The following is a 12606-nucleotide window of genomic DNA, read 5'->3' as shown; positions in this document are numbered from 1 at the left end:
TCATAGCTACTCCAGGAGGATGATATAATAAGGACACAGTTATGCAAGTCATTCATTAAAAAGTAAAGTTGGATTTTATCTATTTCCTTAATCGCTGGCGTTCCAGCACTGTCGAAAGTTATTGTTGGGTTCGATTTCTTCCAGTTATTCAGAGAACGACATGAAGATCAGCGCTGCTGCTTTAGACGAGAGCTAAAGGTCTAGCAGCAGCTTTCTATTAATTCTGTGATAGCTTGTGGCGTACTACTACCATTAATTATATAATCTTACACCATGGTTGCAATGTCTATGGAAACTCTGAGTGAAAAATAAATGTGCCAGTTAATTTACAAAGAGGCGTTTCTTGCAAAGGAATCTTCTGCCAGTTTTTAATAAATGGGTTTATATAACAAGTGGGTAGATACAATTAAAACACAGTGAGATGACGCAAAAGGACACTGTTACATTACGATGGAAGACCAGTGGAAAACTCATCAGGTCACTGTCACTGAGAGTTAAAGCTGACCTTCTGGAGAGAGAGAGAGGATTTTTGCTGTTAAAGGCAAATGCCAGGCAAATCTGTGGATGGTGAGCTACTGATGCTGAATTTTTATGCACCTCTTTATTGCAACAACTGTAAATGCAACAACTGTAAATATGGCCCAATCACAGCATTTCGATAATTATGTTATACATTAAGGAACAATGTCCGACCTGCGTAAGGTGGAGCATATCTTGACAGTTTCTTTACAGTCATCACTGTTGTGCTGCTGCAGTTCAAGCTGCACTCAGTCACTTTAAGGTTTAAGATGGATAATCCTTCTAGACGAACGGTAATAAGAACTGACCTGTAGTCAGCCTGCAAATTTACTGAAATGTGTGATTGAAATCGATCGTGTGATACCTCATTCTCTACCTGCAACTCTGCAGCTAAACCTCAATAAAATGGAATTAGCACTTAAAATACAAAAAAAAAGGTGTTTCAATATCACGTTTGCTCAAAGGAAATTTGTTTGAATACTTTCACACACATGAAACTGGAGCAGGCCTGAGCGACTGTCATGACACGTTTTATGATTTGACCAAATATATCATAAACTCAGTATCTGTCACTCTCCTTTTCTCCTTTTAATCCGCATTGCTCAGAGTGTAAATCCCTGAGGAGCAATACAGCAGATAGAGAAGTGACGGCTGACAGCTTTAAAGCTTAACAAGTTCTTCATCTTTTTAACGGCATATTTCATTAACAAAAGTATCTTAAATAGATGCAGAAATCCATCCCAGCACTTCTGGTGTTCATGAGGATGTGTGAAAGTCTCATCATTCCTACTTGTTTCTTTTATAGACTCCGTTATCCTCTCATCTAAATTAATCATCAGATGTTTTCAAATTATGCCCGTGATCTTAGAGGGAGAGAACAAGAGGGAGCGTGAGCGCCGCTCAGTAGCAGCTCCAACACTGCTAGCTGTTTTGGTTTTGATGGAATCACACTGGGAGTGTTGAAAAGCACACATTCCATCGCATTTCCTCGTCTGCAGCCTAATCGGGAGGCTTCTGTGATTTGTTCTGTGCCTGGTGTTATTAGCTTTATCTGCACCAGGCCTGCCACTGAAATATGCTGCTCCTCGGTGCTTCCGAGACCTCAGATATAATCTCGACTAACTTAACCCCTAGCGTCTACAACCTTGAGCATCGTACCAACAACGGGGGAACTGAGGCTAATTGGTGGCTAGCTGCAAGACAGGGTCATTTTCACTGCTGGACAGTTACGTAAGAGCAGACTGGCTGCAATAAAGACTTTTATAAGATGCCATGGATTTCTTCTACAGTAGCAGCAGAGGGAAGTCCTTCAGTAAAGTGCATTATGTGTGAAATGAAGGACTATGAATACATTTATTGTGCAATAAAGTTACAGGTGGTTTATTTAAATGCTCCAGCAGCTGCTTTGCTTGCCGGACGCGTCTCCTCTCTCGCCTATTTACTCACACACACAAACACACACACACAAACACCAACCCAAGAGGTCTGAGAGTTTATTAAGCCTCTTGAGATGCCATTTAGGCCGAAGAGACCGTTGCACAATAAACCGCCAGCAGCACTTTAACCTCCCAATCCAGATAATCTTTTCAAGCTACTTTAATGCAGATTAAGTGAAACTTGCAACACTTGTCTGGTTAGCAGATGTTTATTCGGGAAAAATGTTTTAATCATCGTGTTTTTTTGTTTTTCACACCATGAATCACATTGTGTGCTGCATGCAAACCTCAGACCTCATCCTTACAGTATGTTCTCTTTGCTGTCTTTGATGAGCTGTTGTTAAAACAAAGATGAAAAGAGTTAAAAGTATGGCAGGGGAAAATAATTCTGATGTGGTTTTATGTATTCGTGTTCTGTGTTTGTGCAAACCGCCGGAGAATCGCGGGAGGTTGTAACAGCTCAGTGCTTTCAATTACAAAAAATGTGAAGGGCAGATAGCGTGAGCAAAAATGCTTAAATCTGGGTTGTCTCTCGTGGCTTTCAGGGGTGTTCGCTTCCAATTATCCAACTTAGAAAGAAGTTGTTGTGTTTAATGTAGTGTGCATGAAATCATTTATTGCACCTGAACAAGCACAACAGCTCAGGTGGCAAGTTTCCTCATACACAACATGTCACACTCACATCAACACATTATTAACACTTTGAATCAGCCACCACAACAATTTCAGATCTGATGACTCTGCTGATCACTCCGGACCGTTTGTTTTTCATTAGTGCCGCACAGACGATGAGTCATGTTCTGCAAATGGTTCATCTAAGCAAGGCCGAAATTATTTGGATGATAGAGCAATGCTGAGAAAACAATGGATCCTTTGCTTAGCTGTTGTGGAATTTATTAAGTGTGGGCAATGATATCGAAGCATTCTGTCTAACAGACAGCTATGATATCATACTGAAAGACATCAGATCTACTGTTGCATAGCAATGTAATACAGAGCGTCTGTTCATCTTCACGTGTTGTAAGTAATGTGGTTGCAATCATAATTACAGGACTATAGCTGCACACCCAGCAGCAACTTACGGAATCTGCACTTGACTATGTATTTCCATCAATCCATCCATTATATGTACCCGTTTATCCTGTGTACATACTTTAATAAAATGAGGCAGAGGGATTCAAAATAAGAACTAGCATGTTTTCCATCACACTGCTCTGTGAGGACAAATGGAACAAGTACAACAACAACAGCAACAACAACAACAACATGTCAAACTGGAGACCATCTTACAATGGGATCACACCAGCTGTGATGCCCGTCACATGTTGACGTTCTAACCGATGAGTACTCAGTAGTTATTATCATCTTCAAACTCGGACTTCATTTTGATGTCAACTACACACCTGTAAAGTTTTTGCGTCCTGCTCGGTTGTAACAAAATTTGTCCACAGACAGACAGACAGACAGACAGACAGACAGACAGACAGACAGACAGGTGCCGCAGTCGTCAAAACCGCCTGTGTGGTTGTTCCTGTTACCATAGATGTATTCAGGACCTTTTGCTATAATGACACACACACACACACACACACACACACACACACACACACACACACACACACACACACACACAGTTGAAAACAATACCAGCCCTGCTGTCACGGCTGGTAATGAATCAACCATTTGACATGTGATGGTCTGCTTTTGCTACATCTGCTGTAACTGTGCTTTACAGGAAATCTGCAAGATTGCTTAGCAGCACAAAAATAAATTTATTTGTGTTGCAAAACAGAGGACGGACACAGTTTCTGGTACTAACAAGTAGCAGAATCATCTTTGTGACTACAAACAGTGAAATAACGATTGAAGAGAGTGAGGTTTTAATATAAGAAACAATAGTGTTAAAAATAGAGGGACAAATGTTTTTTGTTTAAAGCAACTATGTTCACTGCATAGCAACATATGCAGCCCTGTGAGGCACAGCAGTAATTTGAGCTAACTGCTAACATTAGCATGCGAACGTGCTTACAATAAAAATGCTAACATGCTGACGTTCAGGAGATATAATATTTATCATTTTCACCATTTTAGTTTAGTGAGTCTGCATGCTAATTTGCTAATTAGCATCCAACGTTTCAGGTATTTGGTCAAAGTACCGGACGAATTCAAATTTTGAATTGTTAATAGTGCCCCAGGAAAAGGAAGTTTGATGGCAATACATCCAATAATTATTTCGATTAAAAAAAAAAACAAAACAACACACAAACCACAAATATCAGCCTCCTGGCGGCACTACAGGAAAAGTTGTGATGATGGTGATGACCATTAGGATCCGTCCTCTGATGACCATGAATGTCTTTTTCAAAACTTCATGGCAACCCAATGAATAGTTATTGAGATATTTCAATCTGGACCAAAGACGATACAACAGACTCAATTTGCCGCTAGCATGACTACAAACACTTAATGCTCATTCTGAGTTGGTTGTGATTAGAAGGTGTGTATCCAGCTGCTTCGGCTTTCAGTGGGAAACCTTAGCGATTGCAAAAATGTAACAGTAAACTGTTGCGCAGATGAAGACAAATACCCTTTTGAGTGCAGATCATGTATTGGCCTTTCATAACAAAAATGTCTTTGCTATTTCTTGTGTGATCCATCTTCATCCCCAAGTTTTGTCTCCTGTCAAATGTTTTCCCTTCCCACCAAGAAGGTCACGCTCTGTCTGCCGGCTCTCTGCATGTCTCTGCTCCTTGACCTCAACCATGGTTGTGGATTTCTTCTCTTCTCCTTCTACCCTCTAATTTGATGACTGAATGACACGTATGAATGATTGATCACATCTGATGTGTGGTAAATAGCTGGTCATGCGGTTGCTGTATCATTACTGGCTCATGGAGCTATGTTTTTAAGGCACCCATCCAAAAATCTATTCTGCGTTTATCAGTTTTTATTAGAGCATATCATACAGCATTTAATTAAATTATGAAATAAATGTAAAATAATATTTTTCATCCAAGAACTGAGTGAAGCAGCAGGCCAACTGTTTGAATTTCAATCCGAGTGGAAGGCAGCCACTTACTTTTGGGAATGTCATTAATTTCCTGCCGGTGTTGTCGGTCTCGGTCAGATTTCTCCTCTGGTGTGTATAGTTTGGCTGAAGCCTTTTGACATGATGGAGGGCAGCCGCTCGCCTCAACATCTCTTATTTCTCATCAGCGAGCAGCAGCAGCAGCAGCAGCAGGAGGAGGATGACAGATTCCCTCAAATGGCTAATAAAACAGTTGGAGAGCACTTGATTTCCTGCTACTGATTCTTATGAATGAAGGGATCCTACTGAGGCGTTGAACTGTTTGGTCTGTGGTGAAATGTGCCGCAGGCCGACTGGAATGGAACTGTGATGTATAGTAATATCAGTAAGCAATCAAAGAACATATTTTTCTGCCCGTGTGAGTGTGTACACACCTGTCTGCGTAACACGTGTGGACGTAGCTGAGTGCTGGATATGTAGACACACAATGAAAAGTGAAGTAAAGGCTTTTTGCAACCACCGCCACTACTGGATCTGGCTCATTCCTAAATTCATCGACCTGCCTTTTAATACATCAATTACCTTTTCACACATCATCACCTGCAAACATGTTAACAACCACTTTAAAATCGTGTTCCTCGCCACATGTAACTCCGATATTCACTCTCCTTTAACTCTGTATTCACCAGCTAGTTGCTAACTTTGTCTATCGGCATGCTTGGTGCTGACAACATCTGCTGCAGCTGGAAACAAGGTTCTCGCTGATCTCGCTGTGATAACTTCCTATCTCCCATTTATACACGGGACGCATGAGCAACAATATCTCTATAAAATAATTCAGATTTTATGGAAAGACAAAATGCCCAAAATTAGACTAAAGAAAAAACATCCTGTACTAAATTATAAAGCGTTTTATCACGTAAAAAGTGCAGAGTAAAAGTGACTGAAAGGATTAACAGACAATGGAGCAATGCACCGATAAACAAAGAGTCTGTCTGAAATGGATTAGTGAGAAAGAACAAATGTAAATCTATCATTTAATTACAAGAGGGTGCACTACCATTCTCCACCATTAACCGCAGTGTGCTGAAGAGCTTTATGACAAGATCAAGCTCAAGGAAACACGAGTTTAAACCAGAAACTTTCTACATGACTTAAATAAAACTCAATCCTGATATACTACTGTATGTATCACTTAATCTATTAAGTCTATTTATATTTAATAAGTTGTTTGGATGAAGTGCAGTCATAAGATAAGCATCTATAGAGTGCTTACAGACACACACACACACACACACACACACACACACACACACACACACACACACACACATACACTTAAACACGGATTTTTGGCATAGCTACGTCTCCTGTCACAGTTCTCTGGGGAATACAAACACTTTCATACGGCCATCTCACAGCTGAGCTCCTGTTCCAAACACATCCTCCATCCCGTCACAACACGCCTTCTTCAATCAGCTCACATTTATTTCCCCCCTCTGCTCCTCAATGGGCCTTTATGGACCATTTTCATTACACAAAACCCACCTTTGTCCACCGCAGCCCCTTTCTGGAAGAGCCGATCTACGTTTTTTTTTTGCAAAGAAATTCTTTGATGTGTGGAGGTTTCCACTGGAATCGACGTAATTCAGGGAAGCCAAACAACTCTTCATACGAGCGGGGTCACAGGTCCTCTGCTGTTTTGTATATAATGTAATTCAGCCTGTCAGCTGGGGAAAATAGATGGCAGTAAAATCTTCTAATGTAATAAATCAAACAAAAGTGAGATAACATATGTTTAATCCCAGCGCTGTGACCCACCACTGACACTTCTCTTTGTGGAAGTAGAAAAATAATCACAGAGCTGGTCATGAGGGGCTTCCGGTCCTGGGTTTTTTTTTTTTTTTTTTTACAACAAAAATTATAGTATTAGTCAAACGAAATATGGCTTTGAAGTTGCTTTTAATCAACACTATTCCCCATTTAATTGAAATGCATAAATTGGAAAGTAACTGTGCAGTTAAACAAAAACAGAGCTTCCCTTCTCTTTGGGACCCACCACAGTGAACAAGGTTAATGTTATATGTACTTCAAAACTAAGAGACTGTGGAGGAAGGCTCTCTGAGGCAGGAGGTGGAGGTGAAAATGCCCGGAGGACACTCTCAGAGATGAAATCTCATTAAAACACAGATTTGCATGAGTTCAACCATGAAAACAAACTCCACAGCCTGACAGTCTTACTTCAGCCATTTATATTGTCCTGGAAAGAGGGAACATTAAATTTAGTGTGCCACCATTGGCTTTGCATCTTTTTATAATTGGCTTGCAGGTGAAGCATTTCTAAGCTTCCTAAGACCTTTTCACAGGAAAACAGCAAGTCCCTGAACTCAAGTCTCAAACAAGATTTATTTCATTGTCTGCCCCCCCCCCTTTATATCTTTCATCTATAGATGACCCTTCGTGTGGCCTGCTGTACATCTGAGACAGTGACAGATAGAGGGAGATAGAGCAACTGAGATAAAGATAGACCGTACAAGTTAATTAAAAAAACCATTCCAGGCATAACTGTGTTTGGTGAACGGGGCGGTGTCAGTGACTCGTCTTATGTAAGCCAGCACCTGGGATCCTTGAAGCATGTAAGAAATGTGATCAGGTGCTGTAAGGGCACCGCCTCATTGGAGTCATTGGAGTTGGGGGCCTGTATGACAAAGTAAGTTTAACCTAGCAAGGATTTCTTGGAGTTTTCTGGCTTCAGTAAACTTAACATTACTTAACTGTCTGGATAACTGGTGTCCTACAGCCGGTTACAGAGTGGAGTTAGCCAAGAGTGAACTCACATGTAAGAGGTATTGGTAATTATAAGCCGGTTACATGCTCAATCAACACAATCAGTTGAGAGAGGTGTTTGATATGAGATAAAAATGAATGATGAAATGGTTATGCAAGTAATCAGAGAATGTACTTGAACTTAGTTACCAGATACAGTTGAACCCTGTATCTTATTTTGGAAGCATTTCTTATTTATTTCCACTGTATCAGTGATAGAAGATGCTGTGTCCTGACCTTGGATGGATACGAGAAGACATTGCTTTGTGTAATGACCTTTCCGTTCATCCCGCTGCTCTGCTCCAACAGCAAAACTTCCTGCATGTGATAAACAAAAAAAGAAAAGAAAAGAGGCCTGGTTATACGGGAACAGTATATGACCAACAAATCTGTGTTCTCCAGGAGAAATGTAGCTCTGGAAATTAGGTTTCCATAGTCCCAGAAAAGTTTATATGTTTGATTGCATGTAAACGCACTGATTATAAAACTTCAAATAAGGTGCTGCTGCTGAACCTAGAGAGGAGAATTAGATACAGTCTGAGTAAATAAAGAGGCTTAAAGAGAATAAATTAATGTTTAATGAGGCCTATCTGAAGTGCTTTGCGTGTAATTATATTGAATATTGTTTCACCACTTTTTCTGAAATAATTTGTGTCTTCTAATATTGCTAAAAAAGTCCTTGTGCTTGCTCGCAACTAGTCAAAATAAGAGATTAAGTACAGTGCACCAAAGCCATCTGCTCAGGACACATGCATGTTTTTGGTTTGTGTTTTACTTTTTATCCCTTTTGGTTTTTATCATTCTGTATAATTGCTAGTTCTCTTTTAGTTATCCAGAGCCACATATGATGTATAAGACAGGAGTGGTTTCTTGTTTGTTGTCTTTGAGATGGAACTGAAACTCTCAGATAACTTGGCCATGATAAATCAGGGAAAATGCAGAGAATTTAAATTCTTTGTAAACATGAACGAGAATCCCATTGCTGACGAATGTTTGAATTGATGCATTTTTCATCCTTTGATTCTGCACCAAATGTAATGGCCTCTCCAGACTAAATCTCTGGACCACACCATGATGTCACTAAACAACATTTAAGCAACAAATGTTTGTCTTCTGTCAAGCTCTACTGTAAACTGAGGGGGCATTGCTTTCAATATGTGGCTTCTGTGGTAGGCTAATGCCCATAATAACAGAGAAGGAAATGGCTGAGCAACCACAGAAAAACATGGACACACACATACATATAAAAAAAAAAATCACTCTGTGTCTGTCTGTAGCTCCCTTCCTCTTTTTCTTTGTTTCTCTCCCTCTGTCATTCAGTGCAGCAATCTGGACGTCTGGTGCAGTCTCATCCCTTCCTCATCCCAGTCTCATCCCCTTCAAGATCTAAGATTACGGCTGAACTGCCACAGACTTCCAGGCCAGAGATAAAGTTTGGCTTGAAATGTCTTGCCAGCTGTATAACTTGAAAAGTGATGTGATGGATGCAAGACAAGAACTTTGCAGGCCAAATAATTATGTGTCTGGGGATTTTGAGCAAACAGAACACTCTCGTCCTCTGTTTTTGCTTATGATTTGCATCTAGAAGCTGGATTACAGGAGAACAATGTCCCTCTTTAGTCAGTTTAAATGGACAAAGCCGTGATCTTTGTGTAACCTAGTGGACGTCAAGCATAAAAGCTGGCCCCTTATAATCTCCCTATCAAAGCCCCCTGAACGACAGAGCAGCCAGCAGACCTGCAATGCTGACAGAGTTCAGAGGTATAGAGGGATTTTGAGTGAGTGTGTGGGTGGCTGGGTATCGGTGCGGGTTTGTTAATTGATAACTTGACCCCCCACAGGGACTCTAATACTTTAAACACTTACAGTTATGCAACAGTGCCAGTGCTGCTGCGTCAAAACATTTGGTGACAAAGTTCACTTGCCTGTCAAGTTTGCCTTTAAACCTATGTAGTGATCTCTGACTATGAGCCATGTTTTTTTTTTCTGCCCTGTGTTTTTCAGAAATCACTCATCAATCAGACATGGTGGATGGCAGTGTGATGTTTTGTCTTTCTTCAGCTGCATAGTGTAGTTTATTGCTACTCATGCTTATAAAGCCTATACAGCTTAAAATGCCATTAATTGTTCCAGGACAGGCCTTTCAGTGCCTGACATCCAGTGTTACAAAAGGAACAGGAACACACCGAAAGCAGGTTGACAAGGTTGTGAATGAAGTTAGAATGAACACTGATGAGAAAAAGCTCTCTGTGCTTGTCCTGTTAGATCTCTGTGCAGCCTTTGATACTGTAGACTATAATATTCTGCTGGACAGACACTGGACACTGGGTTGGTGTCTCCGCCAAGTGGCTCAGGTCTTACTTATCTTGGTTCTTAACAGTTCTTTGTGGCCATAGGTGACCACTCCTTCCATAAAAATAGACCTGACATGTGGTGTCCCGCAGGGCTCTATCTTATGGTCAGCTCACTTCATTCTGTATACACTACTTTAGAGTGTTTATCCTTGTTTTATTATAACAGCTGTGATTCTTTCATGTGGAGGACTTCATGCATGGATTGTGTTTAAGAAATAAAGTTTAACATTATTATTATATATTTATAACAGATCAAATGACTGCACGGAGTGTGTAAGGGGTCAACAGTGAATGCACAGTGAATTCAGCTTATCAGAAAGAGTTTTGCAGCTCTTTGATGCCTTGAAGGCTCTTTTTTCCATTTTCATCAACTCTGTTCGGCCCAGTAACAACAGGCAGAAACAGGTGGGAAAAAAAATAAATATTATGCCACTTTAAACACTTCTGTAACCAAACCTTAACAAAGGTCAAATTGCCAGAGATGTGACTCTAAATGAATGCTGATCTCTTTGTGTGCTGCATCTGTAATATTTTGCTAATGGGTAGGCAACAACAACTTTATATGTTAATAATATGTTAGGACTGTTCCAGTGGTGTTCCTCTGTGCCCATACCGACAAAAAAAGGCAGGTTAAAAATCATGATATTGTCATAATGTATGTACAATGTGGTGATGGGAATTCATTGTGAAAAGTCTCAGATTAAACACGATAAGCAGTTGATTTTGATTAAACCCCTGCACAGGTATTCAGTATTGTGTGACAGATTATACTTTGGAGGTATCCATCTAAATCTCATGCAAAGAAAGGTTGTAATGGAAGGGCATAAAAAGCGTATAGGGGCAGGTGGTCAGCTTATCACAATAGTAATTAGTTAATCGCAGGTGGGCTGAGGAATTAGCAGCTGCACGGCCTAAACCCATTTAGATAATATTATACTGAGGTATTTCATCATGGAGTCTGTAATAAAGTAACCATTGTGAGTTTTTTCTACTTCTATCTATTACTATTTCAAAGTGGCTGACAGGACCTCATGGCCTCTTTTCAAGATACCAAAAGGGTTTAGAAGTATCGAAAGAAAGAGGAAGTTGCTCTCAATCTCTCCTCCTCTGAAACATCTCCTCATGTTTTTTTCCCTCTGCTCTGAAAAGTGATGGAGCCGCTGCCGTCGTCTCTAAGCACAACCTGTCATTGTGGCCCACATTTTCCCAAGGATTACTGTCACTGGCCTCTTCCTTTAGGCCAATCATGGCATCACTCACACTGTCCTTGATTACAGTGGCTGGCAGGTCAACGTGGAGGTAATCGCTATTCACTTTCTAATCCCTATTCTCATATTTGAGAGAAAAGAGAGCTCAGTGGATCTTCTCACCACCCATCACTCCTCTCACTTTTTCTCATTCTCTTTTATTTCTGTCTGTTCTCTCTCCCATGCCGGTCAGCTGCACAACAGGTCCATTCTCCTCCGTGTCCCTCTCCCGGTTAAATGCTTGGATAGGCCATTAAGTGCTTTAATGATGCACAGAGGCGTGAATGATTTCAAAGAGAAGCAATGTCACCTTTGGGAATTGTGAATGTGTTTAATCACAGATTTAAGGTATTAAAATCCCTCTGATGACAATATTAAAGTTGAATCAAAGGTAAACTGTATTCTTACATAAAACTCTTAGTGGGATCAAAAGCGTGCAGCCGTGGGAGTAAAAATAAACGTTTTATCAAAGCTCTGATCTCATTCCAAGGCTTCTGTTTCTGTGACGACAACTCCATGAGACACGGAAAACAAACATTTCAAAGAATTTCATAAAGCGGCAAAGGAGGCATGACTTCCATGATGACTAACACATGGGAACAAGAGTGGATCAGAAGCACCTCATGAACATATGACACTAATAAGTTACCCCTTACTAAGTATACCTGTGAAGTCTAATGCAATCAAGAACAACTAAATAATCCTATCTTTGTGTCATAGAGGTGTTCAAAGTAACTTTATTGTCCCATACAGCGAAACTGATTAGCAGCCAAATGTAAATACAAACACACAATAAAAACGCTCTGTTGATTCAGTTCTAGCCATAAGCTGCATTTCCAATGCATTTTTGTGCAAAATAGAAGCAATTCTAGTCTAGTCTACAAACACAATTGCGAATGCTCTGTGTTTCCATCCAGCAATGTTACGTGAATAAAGATGGGTTTTCTCCTCTTGCGATATCATTCCAGTGAAACATGACAACAGATTTCCAACAGTCTGCCTCTCGGTTGGAACTGGCTCCCCGGGGCATGATATGGCAGGCGCCACGACTTGAATGCCATTTCACTTTTGTAAAATATTGTTTTGTCGAATAGTCTGAAAAACCACCTCATTCAAGCATATACATTTTTTTCATTTGAGTTTTTTCAAAATTCAGGTTTCCATCACTTGTTTTTATGTTCGCAATTTAAGCAGGT

The 12606-nt window shown here is 40.3% G+C and overlaps 1 long non-coding RNA gene across 1 annotated transcript in view; it reads right to left on the bottom strand.

The window, feature by feature from the left end:
• Positions 1–12606, bottom strand: part of LOC130187760 (uncharacterized) — a 104453-nt gene that overhangs the window by 16772 nt on the left and 75075 nt on the right. The window contains exon 3 of the long non-coding RNA XR_008830497.1: positions 8047–8127. This is a non-coding gene — a long non-coding RNA (uncharacterized LOC130187760). The remainder of the gene's footprint in view (positions 1–8046; positions 8128–12606) is intronic.

The sequence above is a fragment of the Seriola aureovittata genome, chromosome 19 (genome assembly GCF_021018895.1).
Source record: "Seriola aureovittata isolate HTS-2021-v1 ecotype China chromosome 19, ASM2101889v1, whole genome shotgun sequence".
Classification (NCBI taxonomy): domain Eukaryota; kingdom Metazoa; phylum Chordata; class Actinopteri; order Carangiformes; family Carangidae; genus Seriola; species Seriola aureovittata.
Note: the sequence above shows the minus strand (reverse complement) of the source record. Positions and strands in the feature narration are given on the sequence as shown.